The sequence below is a fragment of the Rhinolophus hipposideros genome (genome assembly GCF_964194185.1).
Source record: "Rhinolophus hipposideros genome assembly, chromosome: 22".
Lineage (NCBI taxonomy): Eukaryota > Metazoa > Chordata > Mammalia > Chiroptera > Rhinolophidae > Rhinolophus > Rhinolophus hipposideros.
The window spans coordinates 17,004,639-17,021,551 of NC_138068.1; positions in this window are offsets into that span (position 1 = coordinate 17,004,639).

A 16,913-nucleotide genomic window follows, 5' to 3' on the forward strand; every position below is an offset into this window, starting at 1 on the left:
CAATCCACCTGCTGTCAGGGCCTGCCCCCTAGTGGCTGACTGTAACCCATACGTTGCCCCCACCCCTAGCACCAACTCTGAGCCTGGTGCTCCCCTCAGCCAGCCTCAGGCAGAAAGGACCTCTGTGTCCTTGCAGAGGCTCCACATTGCCCCATGTCCCCCTTCCCAGACACACACACAGCAGTGCCAGACCACCCCACCTGCACACGATGAAGGCCTGGCTGCCCAGAGCTTGCACAGCCCACAACGGCCTCCCGGGCTATCTATGCATGCGTCCATCCATCAGAGTAGTGATTAAGCATGAAAAGGAAGTGTTAGGATATGATCCCTGAACCCACAAGGCTCATAAAGACAATAGCTGGGGCCGTGGCAAGAGGTACCAGGCGTCCTGTCTATTTTGGGGAGACCTCAAACATGGCTGGCCCACACCAAGGGCATCCTGGGGCTCGTTAATCTGTGTGGGAGTGACGGAGGCAGGATAGAGGGTCTTAGAGGCCTTCCTGCAGCCGTTTCCTCCCCGCCAGCCAGCTCTGTCCATACTCTGCTCGTGAAGCCCATGGCCCTGGCCTCCAGAGACCGAGCCGTGCCAGCTCTCTGTGGTAGACCCAACCACCTTCCTCTTCTTTCAAAGGCTTTTATTTTTACTGAGAGATTAGAAGCCCTGGCCTTTCTGGGATCCACTCTTTGTTTTCTCCCTGAGGGAGGCAGAGGAAGAAGTAAAACACCATCAGCCTCATCCAGGCTGAGGCAATGGAGAATCTGCCTTGAAATATCCTTCTGGTGTTCGGTTCCCACGGCCTGGCCTCCTTTGAGTCCACGAGTAGCCAAAGGTTAATTGCTGGAGGCTTGGGCTCCACAGTGAGCTGCAGCCAGAGAACCCAGTGTTAAATATGCAATTATTATATATGCCTTTCGGCCCTCTCCCCCTTGGCTCCCAGTTGTTAAACAGTTGGTAGCTTGAAATCAACCATGGTGTCAATATTTACACCACGGAAATTGGTGAACACTATTAAACAAAGTGGTACCAGCAAGGGAGGCATGGGCCCCTTTCTTAGTTCCTCGCTAGAAATCATACACCCAGAAGACTTGGTTGGACAGTATTGCTCGTGACAGCTTTAGGGCCACAGAGACTCGGAGTGCACAGCAGGCGTGTAGTTCCCAGCACCCTAATCTGTGACCCTAACCCCACTCCATCCGCCCTTGCCCTCTCTAATCCTAATAGTACAAGGACAGGAGATCTGTCTTAAGAATCAGAAGACCTGGATCACACCTGCGGACGTTGCCCGTGTCACTTCACCTCTCTGATTCTTCATTTCTCAACAGAAAAATAGGAGCCACAAGATCTCATCCAGGGACCAGAACTTTGTAGGGTTCTTGTGAGAACTGAACAGACTATGGCATGTGAAGCATTTCGCACACTGAGGTCATCGTGGGACTGGCTGATAGTAGTAGCTTTTCAATAAACATCAGCTTTTATTATGATGATGATTGTTATTATTACTTTCCTCATAAGGCATGTTAAGGCAGAAAGGGAAGAATTGTTGTAAAAATATTTGTACTGCTATTTTTCTTTAAAAAGCTTCTGATAATGTAAACCAAAAGTGGCCTGGTGTCTTCCTCAGCTTTGCCTGTGCCCTGGTCCAAGCACGACGCTTGGCCGAGAGGACGAGATCAGTGACTGGCAGGTGACCGACGATGTGACTTAGCAGCTTTTAGGGAATGTGACATTTCTAACCCCAAAAAGAGACCTGGTGCTTTTCCTTTGCACTTGGGATGTGTATCTCAGTGTAAATTGTTGCAAACCCAATTTTCTGGATTTTAAGAACATAGCTTTCAGGGAGAACCTGAGGTACGGCGTTCACTCAGATTACTCAGAGAAAGTAAGACTTTACCAACTGCTTCCCTGGGATCACATCAAAAGCAAACATCAAGGTCAGAAAAGATGTGCCGTGTTTTCCCCAGGAGGACCCATCTCTGGCCCTCGGGTGGCTGGAGTGCCTCATCTTCAGCCCCCAAGGCTATGCCTCGTGGGAGGTCAGAGGCACCCAGGAGGACTGCCTTCTCTGTCATCCTCTCATATCTGCTCCAGCAGACTACGTTTGGGGCACCAGCAGGACAGAGGGCAGTGTGCTGAGAAGAGGAGATTAAATCGCATAAGCGACTCCGCTGGGCTCAAGCTCACTTCTGTGCAGCCCTGAGCAAGTGCTTTCATTTCTTTGAGCTCCTGTTTCCATGCCTGCAAAACAAGGCATCCTAATGCCAACCTCAAAATCCTGGTAAAAAGAGGCAATGTGGTGATATGGATGAAAAGCCCTGGTGTTTAATTAGTGCTCAGCATGTGTTTGTTTGCTTCTTCCCGAGCTCCATGCATAGTTTTAGCCTGGGGGCCCCCAACACATGATATTAACTCGGACTGTTTAATGCTTATTGCCCAAGCACAGCCCGCGGCCCAAGGAGCAGGAGTCCACCTTTTGACCTGTTGCCATGGTACAAATAGGCCCTCTGTTCTCCAGACCTTCATAAGGCCAGCTAGCAGGAGCATGACCGGGAGGGTACAGTATCAGCCACAGAGGGAGGGGATCCAGGCAAGAGGGCAAGATGCGGGAGAAAGAAAATAGAGCCTCAAAACCTCAAATCTTTGGACCAAGGCCTGATATCATCCATACTTGAGGAGAGAAGGGCTGCCTGAGTCCCTGACCCTTTCCAGCATGTATGTGCGTACCTGCAAGGACATGTGTGTATGCACAGAGGTCGGCTTGCACCGACTTAAGGAATCAAGTGTGTACCTGTGGGTTTCTTGTGAGTACACACGTTCTGTGTACTTATACTTCCTGGGCATGTGTGCACGGGGAATGGGTACCTGTGTATATATGCGCTGCACACACTTCTGAGTAGGTGTGAGTGTGTGTGCCTGGGCTGTGCGTGCCAGTGTGGGGTTACGCGTACACAGGAGTGAACGAGGCGGCTGCACATTCCTACGTGTGCTGCTCTGGCTTCAGACAACCTGCAGATGGCTGCAGGTGAATGAATGTGCAAATGTGTGCATATGTACTTGTGTGTAGTTTTCGGAACAGAGAGGACAAATAAACAGCGTCAAAAAGATGGTTGCGAGGAAGGGGCGTTGAATACTTAGGAAGACAAACAGCCGCCACAAGGACTTGAAAGCACTCATTATGCACAAATAATGTAGATGCTAATTACAAATTACTCTTTTCTGCTCATTAAAGCAGAACTGCTGCACTTTATTAGTTCAGTGCTGGTTACTCTACACACTTGAAAGTAATAAAAATGCCTTTGGGGTCAGGAAGACGCTGCATGGGGCTAAGACGCCTGCTTCTTGCGCTGTGTGAATGGTCACCCGGATTAGGGGCTAGGACGTGATGTTGACTTCTCTGTCCACCCCCACAACCCCCAAGTTCAATCAGTCACCAATTCAGTCCAGCCTACCTTCTTTCCTCCATCTGCACGGACACTGTGCTAATTCAAGTCCCCGCACCTCTGCTCTGACAGCCCCTGGACCCCCGCGCATACTACCTCCCAAACTGGTCTCCCTGACTTCAGTCTCGCCTCCCCCCAGTCCATCGCCTAAGATGCTGCTGGAAATCTGCCCACCCCACTCCTGCACTAAAATTGCCCCACGGCTTTCCCATTGCTACTGAGTGAGCCTCAAACTCCTTAGCTTGTCCGACCGTGACCTGGGTGCTGAACACCTCTGTGGCCTTGTTCCCTGCACTTCACGTCCAGCAATGTGGAGTGATTCCCAGAAGGCTCCCTGAGCCCTTCCTCTGCCTGGCTGAGGCCTCCAGGTCTGGGCACGTATTTTTCCTCAGTCCCCCAAGCCCTCTCCTTCCTGTTCCTGCTCCACTGGCTGGATCTGCATGGGAGGCTCCTCCTCCAGCTTGCAAACCTCTACTCTTGAAAACGAGCCCCTCGTGCCTTTGTCTTACTCCTAATTCCTCCTCTTGTCTTCCTTGGTGCTTTGTACCCAAGCATTTATGTATTTGTTTATTGCCTGTCTCCACAACTAGACTCCAGGCAGGGGGTTTGCTTTTGTGAATGGTTATATGCATGCCCAGTACCTAGAACAGTTCCTGGGACATAGTAGACATTCAATAATGAGTGAAAACTGAATTAATAATGGTATTATAGTGCTCAACGCTCCATTGTATCACTGTAACTGATCTGATTGGCTTTTCCTCCTTGGGATTAGGGTTTTTATTATAATGAAACACTAGTTTGAACTCCCCTACACGTATTCTGAGGATGTCCTTCTCGTCTCCCCAGGATCCCTGTTTTTCGATAACTCGCAGTTATTTTACTAGTGAATGGGGCTTTTATCAGACTGGAGCTGCTGGAACTCAGGTGTGCCACCTAGAGGCTGAAAGGTGAAACAGCTCATGGAACACAATGCCACCAAAGAAGCCCTTGCGGTGAAAAGGAGGACACAGTCATTATTTCCAAGGCACTTCCACCTGAGGGTGGGTCGGAAGAGGTATGTAGTCTCAGCTTCAGTGATATATTCAGCCTGGATCAGTCTTTGTCACAGATTCTGGGTCCTGGTCTAAAGTCCAGGCTTCCCTGTCCCTCCTACTATGTTCTCCTTTGTACCCTTTCTGCCCAACTGACTTCTGCCCTGCACATCTTATTCAAGCAAAGAAGTTCTCATAACCTACAAGGCCTCAAACAATTAGGTTCTTTCTCTCCTGCTCTATAGCCGTAGGTGAATATTTGTTCATCCTCTACCTAGTAGCTGTCTAGTTCCAGACACTAAGAAGTGTCTGTTACGGCTTTGTGAAACCGTGACAAATTTCTGCCTACAGTCTTTCTCCTAAGCCACTGGTTGACTCCTCACTTTAAATCCTCAAAACTAAAGGGCCCACTTATGTCCCTCTTCTCAGAGCTATTCTTCACAATGACTTCTTATCTGTCCCTATAACACAGAAGCAGGGCCCACTTTTAAGAGGTAGCTCCTTGCATTAATACCAACACATTTTACTTATCTAGAAGCTAAATATATAATTGTTTGTTTATAAGTTAGCATCCATCAAGACATGTCAAGACTTTTTTGAAGGCAGGTTTCAGCCCATCAATTTCTATACCTTAAGCTCCAACCCTGGCTTTTTCCTAAAAATCTGGAACACTACCTCTCCATCTTCTTCTCCATCTTCTTCTAAGCTCAGGGATCTGAGAGCTCTTGGAGTTTCCTAAAGGGCTCAAATCGGAATGTGAAGATATTGGAGAGTACATGATAAGGAAAAGCAACTGTCAAACCAATGTAAGGAAAATGACACGGAATACTGGTAAACTGACCCAGCACTTCAACCTGAGGGAAGAGGGCTTTGCAAGGTCATGTGCATAACTGAAAAGCAGTGAATTTCTCCGTAAGGAAATGCAACTGAAGCCTGTCTGAATATGACAAAAAGAAGATCCAAACAAATGGAGAGGTACACCATGTTCACAGTTTGGAGGACCATATTGGAAATGGTAGTTCTCTCCCAAAGCAATCCGTCTCGAAATTCAATAAAAAATCAGCCAAAATAAAAAATTGTGACACATACCAAGCTGATCCTAAATTCATAAAGATGAGTAAAGAGTAAAGAAGAGCCATGATATTTTTGAAGAAAGAGGAAGAGGGGAAAAAGGAAGAGAATAGGGGTGAGAGGAAAATTTTCCCTTACTAAATGTAAATAGTAATAATTCTCAGAACTCAACAACAAAAAGACTTGGTTTAAAAATGGGCAAAGGGTCTGAATAGACATTTCTCCAAAGAAGGGTTGCAATAGCCAATAAGCACAAGAAAAAAAAAAAAGTTGCTTAATGTCATTAGTCATCAAGGAAATGCAAATCAAAACCACAGTGAGATACCACTTCACACCTGTTAGGAAGGTTATAATAAAAAAATAGAAATTAATGAGTATTGGTGAGGGTGTGGAAAAAATTGGAATCCTCATACCATACTGATGGGAATGTAAAATGGTGTAGCTAATTTAAAAATAGTGTAGTGATTCCTCAAAAAGATAAATAGGGTGATCATATGACCTAGCAATTCCACTCCCAGGTATATAGCCAAGAGGATTAAGAACATACATTCATACAAAAATTTGTACATGAAAATTCATAGCAGCATTATTCATAACAGCCAAGAAGTGGGAAAAAAAAAAGTGCCCGTCAACTAACGAATGAATAAACAAATTGTGGTATAACCATACAATGGAATATTATTCAGGAATTAAAAGCAGTATAATGCTATTGTAGGCTACAACATAGATTAACCTTGAAAACCTTACATCACATATATAAAATACCCAGAATAGGCAAATCTATAAAGACAGAAAGTATAGTAGTGGTTGCTTAGGACTGAGGGGATGGGGAATTTGAAGCTGATAAAGAGCATAGGATTTCTTTTGGGGGTGATGAAAATGTTCTAAAATAGATTGGGGTGATGATTGCACAACTCTGTGAATATACAAAAACCCACCAAACAGCACACTTTCGAAGGATGAACTTTACGGTATGTAAATTATACCTCAATTTTTAAAAACAGTAACTATAAAGCTGTAGTAACAAAAATATGCAGTGTTGGTGTAAGGATAAACAAACCCAACAAAAAGAATAAAATGCTCCAAAGCTTATCCATGCATGAAGAAACTTGGTATAGGACAGATCATTGGAGAAATGGTTTTGTCAATAAATGGTGTTGTGCAACTGACTTATCTATATGAAAATTAAAATAAAATTTAAACCCATATTCACACCACTTACACACACTAATATCAGATAAATTGAAATCCTAAAACAAAACAAACAAAATAAAACTGTAAAACTTATAGAGCAAAATATAGCAAAACAACTTTATGATGTTATGAGAGTGAAATTTTTAAACAAGACCAAAAAGCACAAACCAAAAGGAAAAAGATTAATATTTTTCTATATTAAAATAAAATTTAAAACTCTGAAAGAACACACGACACCATAAATAAAGTAAAAGGGAAGTACATAGCCAACAATGGATTGATTTCTGGAATGTATAAACAAACTCCTAAAATTAATTTTAATAAGCAAACAATATAAAAATCTGCAAAAGACAGGAACCAGCAAGTTATAGAAAACACCAATGACAAATGTGAAAAATTCTCAAAGTCACTAACAATCAGTGAAACACAAATTAAAACAATGAGGCACAACTCACTCTTCATATTTTAAGTATTTATGAGTTGCAGTAAGGATGTGAAGAAATGGAAATTCTGAAAAACTCTTGTTGGAAGTGTAAATTGATACAACCATTGTGAAAAAAATTGGCAGTATCTGGTAAAGGTGTTTACACCATCATGCTCAGTTATTCTCATTTTAGATCTGCACCTTAGAAGGGAGAAAATGTTGTATGTAAATTTTAAATATTCAATACACTATGCCATTTGTGGATACATATTGACATGTAAATTTTAAAAACATGGAAAGAAAAGCTATACACCAACTTCAGTTGGTAATTACCTCTAGGGTAGAAGGTTGGAAGGAAAGAATGGGGTGCCATTTCTTTAACTGTATTTGTAACATTTTATTTTTCAACTAGTTAATCCAAAGATAGCAACGTATAAATGTTAAATCTAGGTAGTGGATTAATGAGTGTCCTAGCGTTCTCCATAATTATACTGTATATTTTAAATAGCTCATAATTATTCCTTTAAGGGAAAAATTTTACAAGGGGGCCACAAGACTGAACTCAGAAGACCAGTGAGAAATCTACAGCAATAATGCAAGAAGAAAATGACAGGAGCATAGACTAAGAGGGTTTCAGGAGGTGAGTAAAACGTTAATGGAGTTGAAGAGTTTAAGAGAGGGAGATCCAAGATGGCGGAGTAGATAAACATCCTGCTTGCCTTTTTTCATGACCACATTAAAATTACAACTAAATTATAGAACAATCCACCAGGAGAACCATCTGAAGTCTGGCTGAACAGAAGTTTTATAACTAAGGATATAAAAACATCATGTCGAGACTGGTAGGAGGAGCCGAGACATGGAACCAGCTAACCCCAAACCTCTGTGTGGCGGTTGAGAACCAGGAGGGATATCTCGGCCATGGAAGTTCCCCCAGAGGAGCGTGGGACCCCAGCCCCACACAAAGGGACCCCATCCCAGAGTATTGCTGCTGGGAAGAGGAGCTCTCACATCTGACAGTGAAAAACATTGGACATTCCAACCATCCACATGAGTGGAAGGTGGCGGGAAACCCAGACATCCTCTTAAAGGGCTTGTGCACAGACTCCCATTCCCAGGCATTCACCTTGGGCTCCAGCGAAGGGTGTCAGAGCGAGGACAGTCGGCATTTTCACTGAAGGGATCCTTCCGTGCAGTCGGCAGGCTGACGCCATCTTTCTTGTGTTGAGCCCTCCCACCTCACAGCCAAATCTGAATCTGATTGGTCTGATGAGCTCCACAGCTGTGCCTTGCTGACTCACTGAGAACCCACTTCACCCAACGCTGGAGGCACTTTCTCCAAGAACAGCCAGCCCTGCCTGCATTGCACTCTTTCTTGGAAAACTATCCGAGTCCTACAGACCCCAGGCAGGTGGTGACTGGCCTAGGTGTGCTCTGACTTTTGCTGAGTAACTTCAGGCTCAGCACTGGCACCAAACCAAAATTTACATTAACCTAGTGACCACAACTCTTCCCACTCTAGTAACTACCTGAAACCCTGCCTCACTCAACTTGTATACCACACGAGCCTTTATCAGTGGCTAAAACTTAAGGAAGCTGACAGGTGGCATCAGGCCTTGGGGTGTCCTGGCTTTTTGCGAAATCTACCCCAGGCTCAGTGTTGGTGGCAGCCGTCCTCAGTTCACAGCATGGCCTCTCCCACATGCCTCCAGGGTTAGCACAGGCAGCAAACAATGGCAGATCACTTTGTAGCTCCTACCAGGTAGTTCCTGCCCCGTCACAGGCAGTGGGCGACCTGGGCCTACAGGAGAGCCCCTTGCAAGAAGGCCCAGAACAAACACACTTAAAGGTTGGCTTCAGACCACAGCAGAGCACCGCCCAATTAATCCCACAAGTGGCACACCCAAAGGGTGGTCTCAACAGGCACGAGAACCAACTTGGACAAATCCCACTCTGTGGGGTAAGCCCCCGCAAAACAGCCTGTAAGCTGTCAATGTGGCCAAACACCACAGCCACTCAGCCTATGGGTCAATCCTACACACTGACATGCCAAGAGCAACCAAGGCTAAACTATAACATGAGGGCACAACCCACCTATGTGTGTATAACAACACACACAACCCACACAAGGGACAATCCTGGAGCACCTGGGACAGGAGACCAGGGAGACTGTGCCACTGGGCCTCACAGGGCACCTACTACATAAGGCTACTCAGCCAAGACTGGGGGAGGTAGCGATCTACCTAATACATAGAAACAAACAGAGAAGCAGCCAAAATGGGGAAACAAGGAAATACATCACAAATAAAAGAACAGGAGAAAACTCCAGAAAAAGAACTAAACAAAATGGAGGCAAGCAATCTACCAGATACAGAGTTCCAAACAATGGTTATAAAGATGCTCAAGGAACTTAGTGAGAACACCAACAAAGAGATAGCAAGCATTAAAAAGGAAATTATAAAAAAGAACCAGTCAGAAGTAACTTATAAGGGAGCCCCCATAAGACTGTTGGCTGATTTCTCAACAGAAACTTCACAGGCCAGAAGGGATTGGCACAAAATATTCAAAGTGATGAAAAGCAATGACCTACAACCAAAATTACTCTGCCCAGCAAGGCTATCATTTAGAATCGAAGGACAGATAAAGAGCTTCCCAGACAAGAAAAAGCCAAAGGAGTTCATCACCACCAAACCAGTGTTACAAGGAATCCTAGAGGGACTTCTTTAAGATAGGGGTAAAAAAAAAAAAAAAGATCAAAATTATGAATAATAAAATGTCAATAGCTGCATATCTATCAACAATTACTTTCAATGTAAATGGATTAATGTTCCAATTAAAAGATACAGGAGGGCTGAATGGATAAGAAAACAAATCCCTTGCATGTGCTGCCTGCAAGAGACTCACTTCAGATTGAAAGACACACACAGACAGAATGGAAAAGGATAGAAAAAGATATATCGTGAAAAATGGAAATGAAAAAAACAAAAAAAAAGTTGGGGCAGCAATACTTATATTAGACAAAATAGACTATAAAACAAAGTCTATAACAAGAGGCAAAGAAGGGCCCAGTAATCCCACTTTTCAGTATTTATCTGAAGAAATGCAAATGCTACTTTGAGGGGACACATGAATCCATATGTTCATTGCAGCATTGTTTACAATGGCCAAGCTGTGGAGGCAGCCTGGGTGTCTGTTGATGGATGAATGGATAAAGAGGAGGTGGTACATATGTACAATGGGATATTGCTTGGCCATGGAAGAGAATGGGTTCTTGCCATCTGCAGCGGCATGGATGGAGCTGGGGGATATTGTGCTGAGTGGATGGAGTACGTCAGACAGAGAAAAACAGATGCAATGTGAATTTGCTTATATGTGGAATCTAAAGAACAAAATAAATAAACAAAACCGAAACAAACTCATAGATACAGAGAACATACTGATGGCTGCCAGATGGAAGGGGCTTTGGGGGGTGAGTGAAAAAATGGAAGGGATTAAGAAGTACAAATTGGTTGTTACACAGCAATCATGGGTATAGCATAAGGATTATAGTCAATAATATTTTAATAACTATGTATGGTGTCATATTTGTACTAGATTTGTTGGAGTGATAGATGGGAGGGGGTTGGGGTTAGGGTGAAAAAGATAAAGGGATTAAGAAGTTACAAAATAGTAGTCATGGGGATATAAAGTAAAGCACAGGAACATAGTCTATAATATGGTAATAGTTATGTATAGTGCCAGGTGGGTACTAGACTAGTCAGGGGGATCTTTTCTTAAGTTATATAAATGTCCAACCACTATGTGGTACACTTAAAATTAATATAAAATAATATTGAATATCAACTATAACTGATACATTTAAAAAGGGGGGAAAGGTGAAAGGGAATAAGAGGCCCAAATTTCCAGGTATAAAACAAATAAGTCATGAGGATGTAATGTACAGCACAGGGAATATAGTCAATAATATTGTGATAGCCTGGTACAGTGCCAGATGGTTGCTGGACTTCTGGCGATCATTTCTTTAGGCATATAAATGTTGAATAACTATGGCGTGCACCTAAAACTAATATAATATTGTATGTTAGCTATAATTTAATAAAAATCTTTTAAAAATAAAATAAACTGAAAAAAATAAAAGCAGGAGTTAAAAAAAACAAAGTTGATGGAGTTGAGAGTAGGGACGATTTAGTAGGTAGAACTGAGAAAATTTGATGACTGATTGTATAGAGTAGGAGGGAGAGAGGTGGGGGGAGAGAGGGAAAGAGAGAGAGAGAGAAATGCAATGCTAATTTCAGCTAGGGCAACCAGCTGAATGCTTGATGGCTGTTGACTCAGGAAAGAGAAAAGGAGGAGCTGACTTGGGGACATGATGAATTAAGTTCGAGAAATCTTTGTTTTGAGATATCAGGCAAATAAATAGACCTCTGGCCTAGTGATGAGAATCAGTTCTTGGAAAGTGGCTGGTAAAGGAAGACCTGGGACAGTGTGTAGGGTAAAAGGGGGCAAACAATGGAACCCTGGAGCACCTCAAAAAGTGAGGTTTGGAGGCCAAGAGAGAAGTCTGAAAACATGACTGAGAAGGGACCAGTAAGATGAAAGGAAAACAAGGAGTGCGAGACCCTGAGAACCAAAAAAAGTGAGGATTCCAAAAATGGATGAAGAGGACTGACCCAGGCGGTTAGAGTCCATGCTCCTAACTCCAAAGGCCGCCGGTTCGATTCCCACATGGGCCAGTGGACTCTCAACCACAAGGTTGCCAGTTCAACTCCTCAAGTCCCGCAAGGGATGGTGGGCTCCGCCCCCTGCAACTAAGATTGAACACGGCACCTTGAGCTGAGCTGCCTCCCGGATGGCTAGTGGTTGCCAGTTCAATTCCTCAAGTCCTGCAAGGGATGGTGGGCTGTGCCCCCTGCAACCAGAAAAAAAAAAAAAAATAGCAACTGGACCTGGAGCTGAGCTGCGCCCTCCACAACTAAGACTGAAAGGACAACAACTTGAAGCTGAACGGCACCCTCCACAACTAAGATTGAAAGGACAACAACTTGACTTGGAAAAAAAGTTCTGGAAGTACACACTGTTCCCCAATAAAGTCTGTTCCCCTTCCCCAATAAAATATTAAAAAAAAAAATGGATGAAGAGGTCAGTGCTATCTGGTGCTCTGCCAAGTGAAATCAAGTCCTCCAATTTCCAGTGCCTGTAACAACACAGAGGTCATTGCTGACCTGGAAGTGGCAGTAAAATTGTGGAGAAGTAACTGAAGGTAAGAGAACTGGGTCAGCAAGCATAGACAATTTGAAATCAGACTGCCTGGGATCAAATCCCATGCGAGTGTGTGCCTCTGGGCAAGTTACCTAAGCTCCCTATCCTTTCATCAGACATTAACTCACCTAGCATTAATTTATCATCAGGTTATTGTGAGTATTAAGTAAATTAATACGAGATGAGTTAGCACATTCACTATATATTGTCACTGTGTTGACAATCGTCACTCTATATACACACCACTATGATGTAATATGGTTGAGATGAGGAGACAGAGAGGGTAGTAGCTAGAAGATGCATTGGGCCAAATGATGGTGGTTGGGTGAAAGATATTGAATATGTTTAGAAGCTGGTGGAAAATTGGCAGGGAAAGTGTTTGGAGAGTCAAAAGAAGAAATGGTTGACAGAGAGAGTTACCTGCGGGGGACTGTGGGGTTGGGGTTCAGAGCACAGGTAGGGAATCAGCCTACAACCAAATACATAGTAGAAACAGTAAACCTCTACTATGGCAGGAATACAAATGGAGGCAGGAGAAGATACACTGGAAGGTGGGCAGAGTGAAGAAGTTTGCAGAGACCCATTGTAGGAGGTTGTCTTTTCATTGTGAACAAGGAGGGAGATTGGAGCTCTGAAGATTCTAGGTACCAATGAGACTTTGGAGGACAGCAGAGAGACCTGAAAAGAGACAGATTTCTGGGTAGCACTGGGAACCTGGGGCAAGCTGCAGACCAGAAATTTGCAGGTCACCAGCATCCAGGCATGCAAGCCAACACTGGTCTCCTGAGGTCTACCCAGAGCTGTCTGCCCTGTGACATGTGAGGAGACGCAGGAGCCAGCAGGACTCAGAAAACCAGGTAGATGTCAGTTGGCACCAAGGTCAGCCAGGCCCAGACACACAGTTGGCATTCAGTGGCAGGAGGGGCGTGGTTGCTGGGCAGGTGAACTGGACCTGGCACCGAGACCCGAGGCCTGTGTAGTCCTCAGGAGGTTGGCTTGATTCTGAGTCCCAGAGCGATGAGCTGGGGGTACCTAATAGTCCATCCAGCTCCAAGTCAGGACTAGCCCAAGAGCAACTCACGTATCTGTGTTTGAATCTACCAGGGGGGCTGGTGAAGCATACAAATGTCCTCTCCCCATGCTTTGAGATTCGAAATCAGTAGATTGAAAACGGGAACCCTGCCTTCTGGCTCGCACTGAGTTTAGAAATCATTACTCCAGATGTGGGGGCCAAGGTTTTCCTTCTGGTGGTCAGCAAAGGCTCAGCTGTGCCGAAGCCACGCCCAGACAGGGTTGGCAGATGACACCCCATTCCCAAGCCCTGAAGGACTGAGGGAGCTGATAGACCCACGGTACCCTCCAAGACATCAAGGGGTTAAGAAAAGAGCTGGGAACCTGCATACTTTTATTACATTATAGGGATGTTATTGCATTATAAATAATGCCACAGGATGCATTATTTATACATTTAATATCAGGCTTGCTTATAAGTCAGATCTGTTCACTTTTAGATAAATACTCCGTCTGCAGCCCACCTCCAGCAGCCAGGCATAGACGGAGTGTATGGAGGGAGGGCAGACACATGTCAGAGACAGCAAAAGCCTTGTGATGGGAAGCAGATAATGTCTTTATGAAAACTAACAGATGGCTCTTTTGAAAGGCCTTTCAGTTCTCCTCTCTTCTGATAAGAGCCGGTAAGCAATATACACTGGAGAGAGCTTTATGGGTTTGTACTTATTGTCCTAAGAGCCCTGAGACAGGAGACAGAGAGGCAAAGAGCAGCAGGGGAGGTGGGGGAGAGAGAGGAGAGGCCCCTTGCTGCTGGCAGGGATCAGGGCACCCAACTGACACGATAGGAGCAAGGATAGCTGCTTTTTCTCATTCATTCAAGAGTCTGTCCATTCAGAATATTCACCGAGATGGCTCAGGTGCCAACTCCTGAGTTAGGGGCTAAAAGAGATCTAGAAATAAATAAGATGAGGTGGGTCAAGGGACTCTCCATCTGTATTCAGACAGAAAAAGTTGAGAACCACCTGATGTCACTCATACGTGGGATATGAAACTGAAAGCAACAAACGAACGAAACAAACAAACAAGCAAAAACTCACAGACACCGACAGCAGTTTAGGGGTTACCAGAGGGTAAGGGGGTCGGGGGAGGTGGAAGAGGGTAAAGGGGGTCAAATACATGGTGAGAGAAGGAAAAGTGACTCTGGGGGGTGAACACACAAGGCGATAGATATGAAACCTATATAATTTTATTAACCAATGTCACCCCAATAAATTTAATATAAATAAATAAATAAATAAGAAAGTCTTTGATTAAAGTACAGATTATTCTTGCAATAGGAAGAGGAGACAGACTTATATAAACATCAGTATGATCATGACATCAAGCAAGCTACATCAAAAGCTCAGACGGAGTTGTAGCGTTCAGAGGAGAGGGAGGCTAACCTAGACATAAAACTTCATTATTATTGCCATTATCATTGGTATTATTTTAGCTAAAAATAACGACTACATTTACGTGTCAACCAGTCTGGCCCAAATACCTCTTACTCAGTGCTCAGTACTCAGTGCTGGGGGAACAGGGGAGGCGAAGACCAATAGTCCCAGCCTCTCAGAACTCACAAGACAGGGCACAAGGGAACCAACAGAATCATTCCGGATACTGAGAGTATAACAAGGAAATGAGCAAGGACAGAGGGTAGTGGGTTTGGAGTAGGAAGACTTCACTTAGGAAGGAACATTGGAGCTACCACCTGAATGTCACATGAAAGTCGGGACGTGCTTTGGGCGGAGGGGGTGGCTGTGCTGAGACCTGAAGGTGGGTGACATTTGTATAGGTAGAATTGGAGAACAGGCGTTTTCCAGATGGTGGGAAACAGAGGAACACGCACACCCGTGGTAGGATCCCGTCAGGTACTGAAGTTTCACAGGTAAGCTTGAAAGAAAGATACAAGAATGATGAGTGCGATAAGGTCATCTGGGGGTCGTGCCTGAGGGTCTGGAGGTCTGACCTGAGACATCTACACTTCACTTTTTAGGGGTAGGAGGGTGGGAGAGGGCAATGAGAGTTACAGAGAACAATCAGATATGGACCATCAGCAAATCTGGCAGATATGGCTCGGATGGATTGAAGAGCCAGGGGAAAGAACGGAGGATGTGGATTCATCAGAAAGCTACCCCAATCATCCAAGGGAAACAAACAGAAGGGTGCTCTCTCCTTTCTGGAACCAAACCCTTACCTCTAATTCCCATGTTTTCTCCCTAAGTTTCTCTCCAACCCAAATGTCCTTTATGTATTTGGGATAAAAAACACTAGCTTGGCAGGGATCATTCCTAAACTTTTTTGTCTTACACCTTTCCAAATTTAAAAGTCAATGATTTAGAAAGAGAGAGAGAGAGAGAGAGAGAGAGAGAGAGAGACAGAGAGACAGAGAGACAGAGAGACAGAGAGACAGAGAGACAGAGAGAAGGAAGGGAAGGGGGGGTGAGGAGGAGGGAGTGAGGGAGGGGTAAGGGGAGGAGAGGGAGAGTTAGTGTCGTCAGCCAATGTCAATTTCCTAGTTCCGACCATTGTACTGCAGCTGGAGAAGATGTTATCATATATAGATGATGCATTCCAGAATTGTATACTTGAAACCCATGTAATTTTACTATCCATTGTCACCCCAATACATTTTAATTTAAAAAAAAAAGAAAATGCGGGGGGGGGGAAGATGTTCTCATTGGGGGAAGATGTGAGAACAGGGCTCCCTCAGGAGCTTCAGTTTGGCATCCACCTTTGCTGCAGATTTTTTGTTGTGTTCACCATTGAATCCCCCACACCTAGCACTGTGCCCAGCCTGGAGCAGATGGACAGAGAATGGGAGTGAGAAAGAGCGAAAGAAAGGAAGAAAAAGGAGGCAGGAAAAGAAAGAGGGGGATAGAAAGGCAAGGAAAAAAGGGAGGGAGAGAAGAAAGGATACAGTTAGTCAGGAGGAGGAGCATTGATAAAAAGCAAAAACCAGACTACAGACACAGGACTGGCCCGGCTGAAGATCCCAGCTACACCTAAAAGCGCATCTTCAAGGGGAAATAGCAAGAAGATTGTGAAGCTGTGGGGCCAGACTACCCAGGGCCTGGGAGTAGAGAAGACGACCTTGCCCTGGGCCTCCTAGACCGTTCACCACTCTGGGAGGGCAATTCTGAAGTGGCACCAGTGTTCCCTGGGTTCCAGCAGGGGAGACCTGGGAAATGGACAGCTCTCAGGGAAAACAGAAGCCAGTTGCTGGTGGTGCCTTCATGGCAGAACCCCATGGATGTTCTAGGCTGACAGCAGAGAACTTCAGATGCCAGGAAATTGGCCTTGAACCCTGTTACGGGCTGGATTGTGCCCCTCCCCCAAATTCCTATACTAACCCCCAGTACCTTAGAATGTGACCATATCTGGAGAGAGGGTTTTTAAGGAGGTAATTAAAGTTGAATGAGGTCTTTAGGGGGGCCCTCATCCAA